The following is a 13,208-nucleotide window of genomic DNA, read 5'->3' on the forward strand; positions in this document are numbered from 1 at the left end:
CCTGGAGAGGTGCACTTGAGAGCCTTGACCCTACGGGTTGTTTTAACCCTCTGGCCTTACAAAAGTCTTTCAGCAGCTAAGGCTGACTGACATAAGCAAAAGAAATTCCCGCCCTCCGCGCCCCCCTCCACCCCAAATTTGGCACAACAAGTCAAAGGGCAACACTATGAAGCTGCCTCCAGCCACTGCAGTTCAATCCCCAGCCAGGGAGCTGACCCACACGGAGCGGCAGACCTCTGCTGACCCTCCCGCTGCTCCCCTCAGCAGTGTATTTCAGTAGATCTGCCTGTTCTGCTCCCCACCCTGTCTCTGATGAATCCTCTCTCTCTCTAACACACACATATACAGCGCATCTCTGGCCTGTAACCCAGTTCCAGTATGCATACATAAATAAACCTTTTAAAATAAAAATAAGTTTCCCTCCTACTTAAATGATTCCTTTATCTTTCTTAACCATGAAGATTTATTTCAACTTAATTTGTATTATTTATAGCAAAATCAAGATTCCTATAATTCTCTATTTCTAGCATATTTTTTGTATTATTTTTATTGAGATGACATGGGTTTACAACAATGTTTATGATAACAGATACAGGCTCACACATCTTCACATGTACATTTACATACTACATGCACTGCCAAGGAAACCACTGACTACTTACTTTTAAGTCATAGCAAAAACTAATTAAATCAAATCAATTTAATCAATCAGTGCCAACTGGATCAAGCATCCAAAAGCCACATGATTATTTTTCATGGCTTCAGGAATTCCAAGAAATTGTTGTGAAAACAATAGCTGAAAACAAACTGAAGGAACAGATTTTATAGACCACACACAACAAAGAATACAGTCATTACAAAAATATGCTAGAAAAGTCTTAAATAAATGCCTCTCTCTAGTTTCTGACTGTCAGAAACCCTTAAGATAAATATATATACATATATTGCTATAATTTGAATTTGTAAAAACTTCCAAAATCAGGGCTGGATCTAACAATACAAATAGTCATATCATAACCCGTATGATAAAAGTTTAAAGCCAGGCCCTCCCTGGTGGCGCAGCGGGTTAAAGTACAGCACTGAGAAGCTAAAGCCACTTCCACATGAGTTCGATTCCCGCCTGCCCCGGAGGTGACCACATGGCGTGGCAGACCTCTCCTGGCCCACCCGCTGCTCCCCTCAGCAGTATACTTCGTCGATCTGCCTGTTCTGCTCCCCACTCTGTCTCTGGTGAAGCCTCTTGCCGCCCCTGAGTCTCTGGCCTGTACCCCAGTTCTGTGTGCACAAATAAATAATCTTTAAAAAAAAAAAGTTTAAAGCCACTGGAATGAAATTTTAAAGAAAATTCTAATTTGCTCTGTGACCCCACACAACCACTTCTATTTCAATTTCTTCTACAGTGCAAGAATACAAGAAAAACACACTCAAAGCACATCAATACACAGTCCAGAAATAGACAGCTTTTATAAGGAAATGGAGCTGGAAATTTAACAACAAGCAGCTCTCTTTTGCAAATATCACTTCCAAGTTAATTCATTTTCCTAGTTTAGGTGCACTTTCCACATTGCTATGAGGGAATTACCTCTTCTCTCTATGGCCACAGAGGTGTTCTTTCCCCAGAACCTCTCTCTTTCAGGACAGGTCTGGGTATATCTAGCCTACTGTTGGTTCCAAGTATATCTCTCCTCCTCCTAAGAAACATATGCTCCAAGAACTACCCTGTAACCTTTTCTCCCATCTGTAAGAAATGATGTACAGGAACAGTTAAGCCCCCCACCACGGCTACACAATTAAGTACATGACACAGCCCCAAGACCCCAGCCTGTGACCTCAGGGGCACAATTTCACTAACGAACAGAACCCTGTCCTTACACAGAAAACACTCTCTCTGAATTCCTTCTCTACCTTCATCCCCCACCCAAGCACCGAAATCCCTTCCAAGAGCCCACCACTGCCTCCTTGTTATGAAACGAGGTTTGCCATTTTCACTGTCCTGGAAATGGGGCTAGGGGGTTGGGGGGGTGTCACCAACCAAGATTAGAAACCACCATGAGACAGAAGTCATTCCCACAGAAAGAGCCATCTTTCTCTTTGTTGCTTCCTATTCTTTCTTTGAACTTCAAGAACCTTCCCCTCCTAGGACCTGAGCAAGACACTCCCGTTACAGGAGTTATCCATTCCCGATAACTTTATATCTGGAACTGTCTCTTCTAAAATTCAAAAGTCTTACTCTGCAAGATCATACTCTGACCATAAACAGGTGTGGTCAGAGTATTTTGCAATTCATTCCTTCGCTTCTTACTCCTGACAACTTACATTCCAACTGTATAGAAATCTCCAGTAACTCAGTAGCACACAGCTCAGCTACCTAAACGGTAAAATAGGCTTCTTACGTTACTGTTTCTGACATTGTTCTACAGAGCATTCTAAGTTTCAAACAACTCACATTTTCAAGTCAGTGGCCCCCCTCAATATTGACAGCTGTACTGGCATGTAAGTCAGATCAGGGTTCCCTATCTACTGGCCTATTGCTTGCTGGAGTAAGTGAAGTTTTACGAACACAGTAACACCCATTTGTTCACATATTGTCCAATATTGCTAGCATACTTCAAGAACTGAGTTGAGTTGTGACAACAGGGGCCATCTGGCCTGCAAAACCTAAAATATCTACTATCTGGCCCTTTGGAGAAAAAGTTTGCCAATCTCTGTATCTATGTCTGTCACATTCCCATATGCTTTGCCAATGTCCCATCTAGATGAAACCGTCCAATCCAGAATCCCCGACTAAGCTAAGGTGTCTGTAACAAAATAGTCACTAATAAATGCAGGGAAAGCAGCACAAACATTAAACAGAACTAAAATTAAATCAACTGAAGTGCTGTGCTCTATACTGATTATAAATACAAAATCTGATGAAGAGATTATAAAAGTAAGAAAATTCAAAACTACACTGCATAATTATATATCATGGCCATGTGGAATTTATCCCAGGGATAGTTTCCTATACAAAAACCTATCAATGTAATGCATCATATCAACAAAAGAATTAAAATCACATGATAATATCAGTAGATACAGAGAAAACACTTGACCAGAGTCAGAACCTATTTATGATTAAAACACTGAACCAGTGAGAACAGAAGGAACCTACCTCAACATTATAAAGGCTAGAGATTACAAACCAACAGCTAGTAAAATACTTAATGGTGGGAAATCTGAACAATCAGGTACAAGACAAGGATGTCCACTGTTACTATTTGTGTTTAATTTACCATTAGAGTTTCTGGCTAGAGAATTCAGACAATCTGAAGTAAAGAGTATAAGTTAGAAATAAAGTAAAAAAATTACTATTCACAGCCAATATATAAAACATGCTAAGGACTCCACCAAAAAGCTTTACCATTAGAAATAATAAATGAATACAGCAAAACGGCAGGCTACAAAGTCAATACACAAAAAATTGGATCACTCTCAAACTCCATGCATAAAAAATAAATTCCAAAGATTTAGATATAAGACCCGCAACAATAAAACATATAGAAGAAAACATTAGCTACAGGTTCCATGACATCAATGAAAACAGTGTTTCTGGAGATTTGAGCCTGTACCACAGGAGAAATAAAAGCAAAAATAAACAAAAAATCACCTCCAATTAAAAAACTTTTGTATAGTGAAAGAAAAAAAGTGCTGTATTTTAAATTAAAAAAAAATTTAAAGACATCCTACTGAATTGGAGTAAATATTCCACATTACGCAAAGAAAAATGGATTAATATCTAAGAATTATACATATCCAATGCAATTCAACAATAAACAAACCCAATTAACATATGAACAGCAGATCTACTCAGTTCATCAAAGAAGATATCCAGCTGGTGAGAAGAGTCATAGAAATATGTTCATCATCACTTCCAGTAAGAGAGATGCAAATTAAAACCTGTTAGATATATCAGACCTTTGAAAATGATGAATATTAAAAAGGTGCCCAACAAGTGCTGGTGAGGAAACGGCATAAGAGAAAGAGGAACCCTACTATACTACTGATAGCAATGTAACCTTGTGCACCCAATTTTTTTTTATTTTTATTTTATTTATTTTTTTATTACAAAGTTTATTTTTACATCATTTTGCACATTTTTTTTTCCATCTCGATTGTAATCCCCGCGGGTTTCCCATCACCAGATCACCCCCTGTGCCACCACCCTAGTCCCGTGCATTTCCCTCCCTTCCCCCCCCCCCATTTTTGATCCCATTCCCCACTCCACCCCCACACAATGTCTCTGGTCTATGGTTGTTCATTATTTTTGTTATTTTCTCGCCTGGTCCATTATACTCCTGCTATGAGTGAAACCATCCGGTATTTTTCTTTCTCTTTCTGGCTTATCTCACTAAGCATGATCTTTTCCAGCTCCATCCAAGTTGCTGCAAAAGACATGTGTTTCTCTTTTTTGGTTGCTGAGTAATATTCCATTGTATATATGTACCACATCTTTCTAATCCAGTCATCTACTTTTGGGCATTTGGGCTGCTTCCATGTTTTTCCAATTGTAAATAAAGCAGCAATAAACATGGGGGTACAGGTATCTTTTTCAATCAGTGTTTTTGTGTCTTTTAGATAGATACCTAGGAGTGGGATTGCTGGGTCGTAGGGAAGCTCCATGTTTAGCAGCTTGAGAAACCTCCAGACAGTTTTCCATAGTGGTTGTACTAGTTTGCATTCCCACCAGCAGTGCACGAGAGTTCCTTTTTCTCCACATCCTCGCCAACAATTGTTGTTGCTAGTTGTTTGAAGATGTGTGCACCCAATTTTTAAAGCCATCTGGGCTTACCTTAAAAAATTCAAAAAGAGGCCCTCCCTGGTGGCGCAGCGGGTTAAAGCACAGCACTGAGAATCTGAAGCCACTTCCACATGAGTTCGATTCCCGCCTGCCGCCTGCCATGGAGGAGACCACATAGCGAGCCAGACCTCTCCTGACCCGCCCGCTGCTCCCCTCAGCAGTGTACTTCGTCGATCTGCCTGTTCTGCTCCCCACTCTGTCTCTGGTGAAGCCTCTCACCGCCCCTGAGCCTCTGGCCTGTACCCCAGTTCTGTATGTACAAATAAATAAATCTTTAAAAAAAAATTCAAAAAGAAAATACTGTGTGGCACAGCACCCCGTTCTTGATCATGTATCCACAGAATGTCAAACCATCAGTTCCAAAAACCATATGCTCCACAAAAAATCCTTGACAACAGTACAACATGGAAACAACCTAAATGCCCAGTAACTGAATTATTAAGCTGTGGGACATTCACACAGTGGAATATTATTCAGCACAAGGAAAGGAAAAATGTTGCTATTAACTGTAAAATGGCAGCAACTCCAGGGAATTTTGTGTAGCTGAGCAAGTCAGAATGGCAAAATCAAATATTGGACCTGAAATTTAAAACTCCTATTATTTACATAATAAATGATTCAAGAAAGAAAAGCTTTATGACTCTAGTGGTAAAGACAGATAGGGAGGGAAAAAGGTGAAGGGCATATAACAGATTTTGTGGGTGAAAAAAACATGAAGCTTTACAAGCCAATAAAAATATGCTTAAAGCTTTACTTTTGAAAGATTTAAAAATAATAATAAAAATAAATAAAAGATGGTTATAGCTGCACAAACCCATACTTTAAACTAGTGAAATGTAAATCAATGAATGGTAACTCAAAAAGGCTATACACTAGAAAGTGCAGAATAAACTTAAAATATTCTCAAGCCTCTTGGACCTTACATTCTAGAACAGTGCTGTACAATGATGGAAATGTTCTATGCACTTACTGTCCAATATGGTACCCACTGGCTACCATGTGGCTATCTAGTACTTGAAATGTTACCAGTGCAAAAAAACTCAATTTTTTAAATTTAATTTTAATAATCTTAATAATTACACATGGCTATTGTCTTGTCGTACATCTTAGTTCTAGAAAGAAGGAAGACAATACACAAAGAGCAAATAAGTGAAGAGTAAGCAAAGCAATGACAGATGTCACAGAGAATTCTGGGACACTTACCAGCACTCTGATATAAATCTATAGACATATCAGGTGTGTATTCACAGACATACATGTCTACATGTATTCACATGTCACATAAACAGAGGTGCTCAGCTGATTTAGCAATTGAGAAAATTTTTATTTTCATCATAAAATCTGTAAGCTTTATTGGAAAACTAATGTAAAAAATATTTTGGGGATCATGCCATGTTAAATTTTGTTGCTATGCCAATCATTTACACAGCTACATAATTTGGGGGTACAGTATCACACCACCACATGTACTCATGCTTCACACCCCTCCACCAAGCTCTAGGGCCTATGCCCTGTCACCTTCCCTCCCTATTAACTCCTGACTCCTCCAGCCCCCTCTGGTCACTGCTACAGGTATTTGCAATTGTACATGTACACTGATCATTATTTGCAATTGTACATATACACTGATCAAAATATATGACTGAAAAAGAAACAGGGAACTCTTGAAGAGTTGTAAGTACCTCACCTTTGGCTTCCCAACAGGTATGTTACTCAGCCTCCCAAATCTCAGTTTCCCTTGTTTCTAAAAGAAGTTTTATACAAAAATAAGTAATAATAATATGAATTTCATATATCTGTTTTCCAAATATAATAAGGTAAAACTTAACACATGTTCAGTACAGCAGCAAAGCAAACCCATGTTAAGTTCATGGCACAGGCTGAAATAGGCCACAAACCCTTTCCAGTTTGGTACCAAACTCATGATCTGAAGTAAGGTCTCTGCTGTCTGGAAATCCAGAAGATTATGGACTCATAACTAAGAAGCTTCTTACTGAATAGTAAAAGATAGCTTGATATGGAAAAAGATAGACATATCCTAGCAAGTCATCTGTCACTTAGTAGCTTTGAGACTTTGCCAGAGTAATTGCTTTAGGTTTTTCACTCTATCCCTACTATAAGCTGAGAGTAAACTACATCTACCTCCAAGATTTTCATCAACAATAAAAAATCAATGAATGTAAAACTTTTTTTCCACATTGTATCACTTCTCTAAACTCATAATTTACATCTGGAAAGGCTAGTTTTAATGCTATTAATATTTCTCTTACCTGAAACTGAATAATAAATTGCACTTTCTAGAAAATCATTAATAGCATAATTATATTGTCAAAAAAGTATGAAGGAAGCCTGCATGAAAGTTAATACATTAAAACATGGAAATGCTTTTAAATTGTCTATTTTTTCATAAGACACAGAATCAATTTGAAATTTCTAATTTATACAGTGTGCTTATTTTAAAAACGTTTATTTTTTAACTATAACAACATTTTAAGTACCTTCTCACAAGCATGGGGTCCCTTCTCCTACCCCTACAGAGTACTAAGCAAATATTAGCAAAGAGACAAGCACCCCTGTCTCTTGTCCCTGGGGGCACAGTAGCAGCACAGACAATGGGGTGGGCTAGCTTTCTCCTGCACTAATCAAACCACAGCAGTCAGCATCCTTCACTCTCCTAACAAGACAATGGGAGACATTACAAAGATAAGGAAGGTGAAAAGGGGATCTGTGGTATCAAGTCCTAGGCACACTCCAGAAGCCCATAAGTGGATCAGAATCAAAACAGCTGAAACTTGCAGAATTTAATTATGGTATGGAATACCATCTGGGTGTTAGAATGGTCTCTGGGCAGCGGAGAAGAGGAGCAGAGTGAAATATCATGAAACTAGCATTAGATGATTAAAGGGCCACTGCCCTTTAAGAAAATTAGCCTTTCCTAAAGCAGTGAACATAGAGATGGAGGGGATGTGAATCCTTGAAAGAAGGGCAGCAACATATGCATTTCCAGGTGACTCTTGGAAGAAATCTGTCAGTCCCCCAAGAATAACTGGGAAAGTAGCCCCAGCAAGCCAAGGAATGTGGGTGGCACCCCAAGAAGAAGAGAGGAGGATGGAGTTACCCTAATTCTCTGTATAAACTCAAACAAGACCCAGGCTCAGCCTGAGCCACTCATGTGTAGCAACAGATCTAAATGCAGCTAACAAGGCTCTGAGAACCCAATTAAAATTTAAAACGCTGCACAAACCTCAGACTAATTCCTGAGTGGCAGGTGTTCATTCAGACCCAAAGACTTTGAAAAGAAGCGAAGATTAGCAGCACTGCCCTCAGAAAGATAAGGAATTTGCTACCTGAACCTAACTGCCTAGATGCCTACTAAAAGGACAGATACATAGTAGATAGACAAAATCAACACTCCCCAAGGGAAAACAGGACCCAAGAGGACATGGGTGGGTGTCAAGCTTGAGAAAATCCTGAAACTGGAATCATCAAACAGAGACTTTCCTCCTATAACTGGATTTGATGAGGTAAAAGTAAAGACAAAGTAATAGCAAGAGAGAAGCTCTCAAAAGAGAAAGAAAAGTCATAGACAACAACGCAGACACAGGACTGACAAATAGCGCAGGGACAGGTTCTGAGAAATGCGTCCCTGGGACATGGCACCTGTGCCAGCCTCAGTGTCACACTCAGACTCAGACGCTATCTGGACAGTCTATGGGCCCACAGACACAGTGTGGTCCATTGTTAACAAGACATCACTAAGCAATGCATGACTGTGCAAGGGGAAAAGGAGTTCAACGAGGCCACAAGAGAGGAGAGCAAAATCCTTACAGTGCTGAATGAAAAGTGCCAACTCAGAGTTCTATACCTGAAAAATGTCCTTCAGTGAAGAAGGCAAAATAAAAATTTTCTCAGATGAAGGAAAACTAAAAAATTACAACAGCAACAATGGTACTCAAGAAGAAATGCAAAAGGAAGTGGCTCAGTCTAAAGGGAAATGACTCAAGAGGAAATCTGTATTTTGAGCAATAAAAAAAGAAAGAAAGAACAGTTATCTAAGAAAATATAAAAGGCCCTCCCTGGTGGCGCAGCGGGTTAAAGCACTGCACTACGAAGCTTAAGCCACTTCCGCATGAGTTCGATTCCCGCCTGCCCCGGAGGTGACCACGTGGCGTGGCAGACCTCTCCTGACCCGCCCGCTGCTCCTCTCAGCAGTGTACTTTGTGATCTGCCTGTTCTGCTCCCCACTCTGTCTCTGAGGAACATTCTCACCACCCCTGCACCTCTGGCTTGTACCCCAGCCCAGTTCTGGATGTATAAATTGATAAATTGTAAAAAAAAAGAAAAAAGACCATTTTTCCTTTTAGGTTGTTTAAAATATAAATGATAAGTTATGGAGAGCCGAACTGGTAACTCCGACTAATGGAGCGAGTCAGCCACACATGTATGTGACACAGAACAACTACAGGACCGGCCAGGAGGGATGGTAGATGCTTTTATATGGTCCTAAAACTTTCTAGTGTGTAACTTTTATAATACTTAGGTAAGTGCAACTTATTCCCATTTTTTAGAGTGTTCTTATCATATATGGATGTTGGATCTTGTCGAATGACTTTTCAACATCTATTGAGATGCTCATGCAGCTTTCTTTTTGTTGATTCCTTTTGTTGATTATAGTTATCATGAAAGTATTCATTTTTAAGGTACTAAGGAAGAAAAATTGTGCCATATTACTATGGAATAAATATAAAACAGTCTAACGACTCAAAAGTCTCTTTTAGAAGATGTTTAGAAATTAATCAAGTGAAGATGAGCCAGGGGAGAACTTCCAGCTTGTTGAGCTGATCTGAGGCTAAAGGAACATGACAGTTTTAAGGAAATTTAAAAGATGATGGTAGGAAAAAGGAGGTGGGCCTAACCCAGGAAGTCTGCAAAGCCATCACGACTTGCGTTCAATTAAAGATTTTAGAAACACTCAATTTCAGTAACTTTAAATTTTGCTTTTAAATAACTTTAAATTTCTAGTATATGTTTTAATAATGTAAAAAGATCTGTTCCATGTTGCAGCCTTAGCTGAAGGAAAGATTTAGAACAGAAAGCATCCCATTAAGTTCAGTTACTTAGAAGTTTCCTGTTAATAACAACTCCAAAAGTGTGCGTGTACACACATTTGTTTTAGTATTTTACAAAAAACGCTTACACGTTTAACTTCACCCCCTCTTTGTTTACAATAGCAACTGCAATCCTGTAGCTGTCATTGTCTCTTCATTTTGCTGTCACTAGAAACAGAATAATTCCATTATAAGTATGTGGAATTCAGTATCCACTTTTAGCTAACCTAAGAGGCTAAAAAAAAAATCACTCCATACACTAAACACAAAATAAGATTTAATAGCCTCTGGAGATATTCAATAAATGCACTTTAATAGTAAATTTACAGTTAATGATTATTCACAGTGAGATAATTTCCACAAAGTTAATCTGAAAGAATTAACTTCTGGAAGAGACTGTTATTCTACTAGTTTATAGCAAAATATTTAAGTCTCACGTTATGCTAAATTACCCAACTATCACAAATTAGCATATATCATATCTTTGATAACATTGCAAACAGGCAATGTCCTAAGACTTTCACTGTTTTACCCAGGTGAGGAATGCCTTGCAATTCTGTCTGTTTTATTCAGAAGACTCGAATCAATGCTACAAGAACTGAAGGACCACTCTAACACCACTGTTGCCTCTCCATGTCTACCCCCAACCATCAATCTTGCAGTCTAAAGCAGCATTTGAAGAATACTCTTATTCCCTAGTGACATCCCTACGACAGGAAAAAAAAGCTAAGTTACCATGGAACCAGCCAATTAATTTTGACACCTGCTTACCAAGATGGATCATTTTTGATTCCTGTTCCTGAGTTGCTCTGCTTTAGTTCAGTAAAAGATTTTCAAAATAATTAATGAAGAAATACCAGTTAAATCTTCCCCAGTATGTTATTACTTCAAATGCCAAAAAAAAAAAAAAAACACCACCATCCACAAAATAAACCTTTCTAAATTTAGCCTGCACTTTACCAGGAAGCTATCTTTGCTTCTACATTGACTCTTTCCTTTAACATTAAACATCATGTTTTCTTTACCTGTCACAAAGCACAGTCTTATTAACTATATTTTCTCTAATTAATAGCTTGTATTCCACAGAGAAATGGAAGAGTACTTACTAATGAATCATAGAATCATAGAAAATAACAACTTCCAAGAAAATGATGAATTTTTAATGATCAGCTCAGGGCTTATTGTTATTTAACCGTATCTGTATTTAAAAAACTATTCTTCTTTGACCACTCATGTGTGGTGTTTGTGAAGACCATCTTTCCATGCCACTTAAACCAGCTTTAACATGATCTGTCACCTGCTTACAACATCTGCCAGGGAGCAACTGGCTGCTGATGGCGCTGAGGCGCTGGGTGCCCTCGGGCAGAATGCACAGGGAGCTTCCCAGCTCTACCACACAGACAGCACACTTATCCACACAGAGGTGCAATTATCTATGAATCCGGCAATTTTCCTGTGGATGTATTAAAAAGATGTATAAAGCAGACGTGGCTTTTTCCATTATTGGCTGCCAGACCATGATCTACAAAATTCTCTTTTGCTAGGTAAAGAGTGCAGTTGCTACCTCACAACAAAAGTGTAAGAACCCTTAGGTCCAACAGGCTGCTAACAAGCACAGATCAATAAGCTATCTCTCCTTGCTTTGGAACTCTTTTTAAAACTTTAAATGAGAACCTCTCCCAAATGTGAAGGGAACCTAATTTGTAAAAGTATGAAGCTAGGAAACATTTCAACCAATTGCTACAAGTGAATTTCATAAAACTTAATTTTGCAACCTCACTTACAAAACCCAAACGTAGAGGAATTTAAATAAGATTTACCTAAAATTAAAAAGTATTATTTTTTAAAAAAAATGCAGTTTACAATGAATTTTAAGGGGCACTGTTTTAACCGAGAATGAGAAGGGGGAAGGATAATAGCTTAGGTTCAAAACTCTGGAGAAATTTCCCTGTAACACATCAGTAAGGTGAACCACAGCTCAGCTTTAAAGTCCAAGAGACATCTCACTGAGATTTATCTGTCATCGCGATAGCAAACATTAGCGATCGACCGGGCCACAAGCCAGCCAGCAAACTGCACATTAAGTGCCTAGAACATGTTCACTGACTTAGTGACTGTCACCTGCAAGTCGTCAGCCGACTCCCACGAAGGCCTCCACTCTCTTATTCGCTGCTCTCTCACACCCACCCAGTTCTTTTCACATCAGGCCAGAACGCAATAAACATCAACCAATGAGGGGAAAGCCTCTTCACCGTCGAAAAGCAAACTCCACAGTCCCTGGGCTTCAGAAAAACCCAAGTAGCTCTCCCTCACGACAGCCATGAGGAGAGAGCCAGTCAGAAAAATGCTCTCTCTTCACATTAGTAAGTCCAGCTCTCCCTTCCTTAGTTCTAACCCAAAGTCAGTTCAAGATTGCCCGAGCAAATTCAACCTCTATCCTGGCTAAAAGTAAACACTCCTGAGCCACACGGGCTGATTTGGAATCGGAACTAGCGTGTCATCTTGGGCAAATGCCTTCACCCCACTTCCTCGTTTTCTCACTGTAGATCCTGTACAATAATTCTAGTAACTCATGGGCTTGTAGTAACAAATGAGATAATCCACGTAAGAAGCTTAGAACAGCGTCTGGCACAGAGAAAGCCCATGACACGCGATTACGCTTGTTACTAACTAAACTCCGGGGTTAGCAGCGGTGACCTCCAGAGAGGGCAGGGAAGGGGGCACGGCTAGTCCCCAACTTTTAACCTTCATCTTTCTGAATTGCTCAAATTGTTCACAATGAGCAAGTATTGCGGGAGTTCCTGGTTCCCGATGAAACACTAGCGTCCTACCCAAATTGTGTTTGGCACCGTAACTGCGTGCAAAAGTGCTGACGGGCAGGCGACCAGAAGTCGCTGCAGACACCCGGGCCAGAGGCCGAGGCTTCGCGTCCGCGCGCGGTCCCGAATCTCGGGGGTTGGGGGGGGGAGGTGCCCCGACCGGAGAGCCGGGGTGCACCCCGCCGGGCAACCTGAGGCCGCGCGGGGGAGGCCGCGCCGGGTGCGGGGTCAGGCTGAGGTTCGGGGTCCGGCGGAGGCACTTACTTGAACCTGCCCTGGCAGTGCTGGCACTGGTCCCCCACCCAGCCCGGGTCGCAGAGGCAGGTGGAGTTGACACAGCGGCCCGAGAAGCAGGAGCCGGTCCTCTCGCAGGGCTTGGACTGGGACACCTGCGCGTAGAGCGCCAGGTAGAGGAAGCCATAGCACAGCAGCCAGCTGTTCCCG

At 40.3% G+C, this 13,208-nt stretch overlaps 1 protein-coding gene across 1 annotated transcript in view; it reads right to left on the bottom strand.

Moving 5' to 3' along the window:
• ATRNL1 (attractin-like 1) overlaps window positions 1-13,202 on the bottom strand; it is a 426,906-nt gene extending 413,704 nt beyond the window's left edge. The window contains exon 1 of the mRNA XM_004680415.2: window positions 13,029-13,202. The gene's annotated coding sequence lies outside the window, so the exon portion shown is untranslated. The remainder of the gene's footprint in view (window positions 1-13,028) is intronic.
• Between the last annotated feature and the right edge of the window lie 6 nt (window positions 13,203-13,208).

This window comes from Condylura cristata, unplaced genomic scaffold (genome assembly GCF_000260355.1).
Source record: "Condylura cristata isolate star-nosed mole 26May11 unplaced genomic scaffold, ConCri1.0 scaffold00011, whole genome shotgun sequence".
Classification (NCBI taxonomy): domain Eukaryota; kingdom Metazoa; phylum Chordata; class Mammalia; order Eulipotyphla; family Talpidae; genus Condylura; species Condylura cristata.